This window comes from Macaca mulatta, chromosome 14, assembly GCF_049350105.2.
Source record: "Macaca mulatta isolate MMU2019108-1 chromosome 14, T2T-MMU8v2.0, whole genome shotgun sequence".
Lineage (NCBI taxonomy): Eukaryota > Metazoa > Chordata > Mammalia > Primates > Cercopithecidae > Macaca > Macaca mulatta.
Genome location: NC_133419.1, coordinates 90,462,457 through 90,468,456, shown reverse-complemented (window position 1 = coordinate 90,468,456; position 6,000 = coordinate 90,462,457).

The following is a 6,000-nucleotide window of genomic DNA, read 5'->3' as shown; positions in this document are numbered from 1 at the left end:
CTTACTAAGCCATTTTACAACCCCCGCCCCCCTCCAACGCGCGCGCGCGCACACACACACACGCACATGTTCATCAATCGTTGATTGTTTTCAACTAACCACAAGGATATGGGAACATGATATCTACTATTTGGTGCATGAGCAGCGATAGTGGGCACCGCGGTAAGCCTTCTAATTCGAGCAGAATTAGGCCAACCAGGAACTCTACTAGGAGATGATCAGATCTATAATGTTGTTGTTACCTCCCACGCATTCATTATAAACATTTATAGTTATAATTCATTTATAGTTATACCAATTATAATTGGAGGCTTCGGCAACTGACCAGTCCCTCTGATAATTAGTGCACCTGATACGGCATTTCCCTGCATAAATAATATAAGCTTCCGACTTCTCCCACCCTCCTTCCTACTGCTACTTGCATCCTCAACAGTAGAAGCCAGCGCTGCAACCGGCTGAGCAGTTTATCCGCCTTTAGCAGGAAGCCTGACACATGCAGGGGCCTCTGTGGATCTTACCATCTTCTCGCTCCACTTGGCAGGTAGGTGTTTCTTCTATTCGAGGGGCCATTAACTTTATTACCACAATTCTTAACATAAAACCCCCAGCCATATCCCAGTACCAAACACCCCTCTTCGTCTGATGAGTTTTCATTAAGGCAGTCCTTCTCCTCCTTTCTCTCCCAGTCCTAACCGCCAGCATTACCATACTATTAACTGACTGTAACTTTAACATTACTTTTTTTAACCCCGCTGGCATGGGTGGCCCTATCTTATATCAACATTTATTCTGATTCTTTGGTCACCCTGAAGTTTATATCCTTATCCTACCAAGCTTCGGGATAATCTCCCATATCATAATGCATTACTCTGGAAAAAAAGAAGCCCTTTGGGTATGTGGGCATAATATGAGCCATGATATCAATTAGCTTCCTAGAGTTTATTGTATGGACCCATCACATATTTACAGTAGGAACAGATGTAGACGCACGAGCATGTTTCACCTCCGCCACTGTAATTATTGCTATTTCTACTGGCTTCAGAAGTCTTCAGCCGATTAGCTACACTGCACCGCGGTAACATCACATGATCTCCCGCAATACTCTGAGCCTTAGGATTCATTTTCTTTTTCACAATAGGGGGTCTAACCAGCATTGTACTACCTAATTCATCACTAGATATTGTCTGACATGATACATACTACTTTGTAGCCCATTTTCACTATGTCTTATCAATAGGAGCAGTATTTGCCATCATAGGAGGCTTTGTCCACTGATTCTCCTTATTTTCAGGTTACAGACTTAATCAAGCCTATGCTAAAATCCACTTCACTATTATATTTATAGGTATAAATTTAACCTTTCTCCCAAAGCACTTTTTTAGCCTATCTGGTATACCTCAACGTTACTCTGATTACCCTGATGGATTCACCTCATGAAATATTCTCTCATCCGTAGGCTCATTTATTTCAATAACAGCAGTTATATAAACAGTCTTTATAATCCGAGAAGCTTTTGTTTCTAAACGAAAAGTTCTAACAATTGAATAATCATCTCCTAATTTAGAATGACTTTACAACTGTACACCACATGGACCACACATTCAAAGAACCAATATACGTTAAACTCTAGACAAAAAGGGAAGGAATCAAACTTCCAAAAACTGGTTTCCAGCCAGTCCCATAACCTCTATGACTTTCTCCATAAGATAGTAGTTAAATCATTACATAACTTTGTCAAAGTTAAATTATAGGTTAGATTTTGTATGACTTAATGGCTCATCCAGTTCTATTAGGCCTTCAAGATGCTATTTCCCCTATTATAGAAGAATTACTTTCCATGACCACGCTCTTATAATTATTGTCCTAATTAGTTTCCTTGTTCCATATATTATTTCCCTAATACTCACAACAAAATTAACTCACACTAACAACATAGATGCCCAAGAAATTGAAACTGTCTGCCATTATCTTGATCTCAATTGCCCTCCCATCCCTATGAATTCTGTGTCAAACAGATGAGAGATTCTGTATCAAACAGATGAGATTAACACTTCTTTCACTGTCAAAACAAATGGCCACCAATGATATTGAAGCTATGAATATACAGACTATGAAGAATAAGTCTTCGATTCTTAATATAGTCCCAACAACAGACCTAAAGCCAGGAGAACTTCGACTCCTAGAAGTTGATAACTGAACAATCCTACCAATAGAAATTCCCGACTGTATATCAGTCTCCTCCAGATACCTCCTGCATTCATGAACCATCCCCTCATTTGGCTTCAAAATAGATGCAATTCCCGGACACCTACACCAAACTACCTTGACCGCTACTCTAACAGGCCTTTACTATGGACTGTGCTAAGAAATTTGTGGAGCAAATCACAGTTTTATACCAACTGTCCTAGAACTAACCTCCTTAAAATACTTTGAAACCTGATCCACATCCACACTATAACATCACTGTCAAGCTACTTAGCATTAACCTTTTAAGTTAAAGATTGAGAAGACCTACACCTCTCTGTAGTGAATGCCTCAGCTAGACACTGCCACATGATCTACTGTTATTCTCTCAATAATCATAACTTTAATCTTCTTTATTCAGCTAAAGCTATCAAATTACATTTACTATACACCTCCTGTACCACATATAATCAAGGCACAAAAACATAAAAACCTCTGATAATAAAAATGAATGAAAATCTATTTACATCTTTTACTACCCCCACAATTCTAGGTCTACCAGCAGTAATATTAATCATTTTATTTCCCACTATACTATTTTCACTTTTCTAATTAATAATTATCTAATTAGTAACTGATCAATTTCCATTCCACAATGATTAGTTCATCTTGTAGTAAAACAGAGGATAATTACACATAACATTGAAGAACAAACCTGATCTCTTATACTGATGTCCCTAAATCTCTTTATTGCCTCAACCAATCTACTGGGACTTCTATGCCATTCATTTACACCAACCCTACCCAACTATCAATAAAGCTGTATATAGATATAGTTATGGCGAACCCATTATGAGCAGGCACAGTAATTACAGGCTTCCGCTTTAAAACAAAAAACTCCTTAGCTCACTTTTTACCACAAGGCATACCTATGCTACTTATCCTCATACTAGTGATCATTAAAACCATTATCCTATCCATTCAACCAACTGTATTAGCTGTACAATTAACAGCCAACATTATAGCTGGGCACCTACTAATACATTCAACTGGAGACGCCATACTAGTACTATCAACTATTAATTTTTCCACAGCTCCAGTCACTCTCATTCTTTGATCCTGTTGACCATTCTCGGACTCACCGTATATCAATCTCCTCCGAATACATCCTGCATTCATGAACCATCCCCTCATTTGGCTTCAAAATGATGCAATTCCCGGACACCTATACCAAACTACCTTGACCACTACTCTAACAGGCCTTTACTATGGACTGTGCTAAGAAATTTGTGGAGCAAATCACAGTTTTATACCAACTGTCCTAGAACTAACCTCCTTAAAATACTTTGAAACCTGATCCACATCCACACTATAACATCACTGTCAAGCTACTTACCCTTATTCAGGCTTATGTCTTTACACTTCTAGTAAGCCTTTATTTACATGACAACACTTAATGACCTATCATATAGTTAAACCCCGCCCCTGACTACTAAGAGGAGCTGTTTCAGCTCTCCTAATAACATCTGGTCTAACCAGATGGTTTAACTTTAACTTTCTTATTCTTTTAACCCTAGGCGTATTAACCAACACACTATCAATCATGACGTGGTATTATGCGTGAAAGTACATTTCAAGGCCACCATACAACAATAGTCCAAAAAGGACTCCGATATGGAATAATTCTGTTTATATCTCAGAAATATTCTTCTTTGCTGATTTCTTCTGGGCATTCTACCACTCTAGTCTAGCCCCAATTTCAGAATTAGGAGGACATTGACCCCCAACAGGCATTTTCCCCCTCAACCCCTTAAAAGTTCCCCTCCTAAACACATCTGTATTACTTGCCTCAGGAGTCTCAGTTTCTTCAGCTCACCACAGTCTAATAGAAGGTAATTGAAACACAATGATAACTATTTGTGTATCTAAAGATATATAAATACAGAAAAGGGACAGTAAACATATAGGTATTATAATCTTATGGGACCACAATATGTGGTTTGTAGTTGACTCAAATGGCCCATGAATATATCTGCACACGTATATATATACATCCTATGGTTCTGTCTGGAGAACCCTGACTAGTATAAAAACTATAATCTTTGTTTTGGCAATTTTAAGTCCTTTATGCTGCTTTGTTTGATATCACTTCTGAATTTAAGTGAAAGAAATGAAAAATCTTAGAATTGTAAATATTTTCCAGAGCTCATCTAAGACATTTTAAGAAATTTTTCACGGTTTGATAAGATTAAGACTTAGGTGAGATGACAATCACAATCACATATCAATTAGGTCTTACAAATTTATTTGGTCGAAAAATTGTGTTTTGATTTCTAAAGTAGGATATTTTGGGGAGCTTTCTCATTGTTTTGGTTTCACTATTTTGCATTGCTCATCATTACCTTACTAATTAAAAGTTATGTGTAAAACCTGAATGTTATGAAAGCACATAACTTACATCATTCATTAATGTATTCTCAATTGAATTCAACAATATTAATACGCTCGTTAAAGACATACACAAACACCTATGTGTACATATATGTATCAACTCCATGTCTTCATTATGCATACATATCTGTTGCAGTGAACACTAAAGTTTTTCAAAACTATATTAAGCAATCATAGAAAACACAAAATAACAATATCCTCATAATTCATAAAATCTATAGTAACAACATGCGTGACAAATGGTATCATTGTGTAGATTTAAGATAATGAGATATTTTAACACTCTATTATTGTGTAAAGGAAAGATGATATAATTTTATCAATATGTTTCACTCACCCTGGAGTTCTTTTAATGGTTCCCACAACGATTCTTCCAAAAATAATTTTGGTAAGTACTCCTCCAGGTCAGAAGCTCATTCACTGCAGTACTGAATTTCAGACGTCACCAAAATGCAGTTCTAAGTGCTGTCCTTCTCCTTCGGAGAAAACTGAACTTGTCTCTTCTGCCTCCTTTTATAAGAATCTGTGAAGACCACATCCACCTCTTTAAGGGTATTTAGAGCATTCCGAAAGGTGGAGACAAAGATGATTAGGTTTATGCAGCATTTAGAACACACCTTTGCAGCTCTGATTAAATTATTATCACACTTTCATTCTGAAAACCAGTGCCTGAATGAATCATATGTAACATAAATCCTGTCAGAGTAGACATAGGCTAGAAATTAAATAAGATGCATTTTAGACTGTTTATTGGGTTTCTTCCACGATACAGGCATTCCTCTAAGTACACATTTATTTATTCTAGAGAAAGTGTCTCCTTCTGGAGTGCAGTGGCATAATCAGAGCTCCCTGCAGCCTTGAATTCCAAGTAATCCTCCTGCTTCAGCCTCTCAAGTAGCTAAGACTTTAGGCTCACACTGTATCACCTGGCTAATTTTTTTTTTTTTTTTTGAAATTTTTGGTAAAGTCATTGTATGACTCTGTAGCACAGGCTGTTCTCCAATTGCTGGCTTCAAGTGGTCCTCCGGTCTCAGCCTTCCAAATTGCTAGGAGTACAGGTATAAACCAGCTTAAATACTGCTTTAGTACATTTATAGGATATTTCCGGAGAAGTCCAACAGAAGATAAAACTTTCCTTTTTGTTTTCTATTTTCTACCACTCTAAGAGAAACCACCGATTAACCAAATAAACCCACTAACTTGGGGTCTCTCATTGAATTTACAAAACTTCGCCAGTCTCACGGGTGAAAGATGAGTTATTATTTTAACGCTTTTCTCCACATAGTGCATGATGTCCTGCAATGACTATGAGTGCACCACAGGAATTATTTTGGGGATCATAAATAACTTTTAGGATATAGGCAA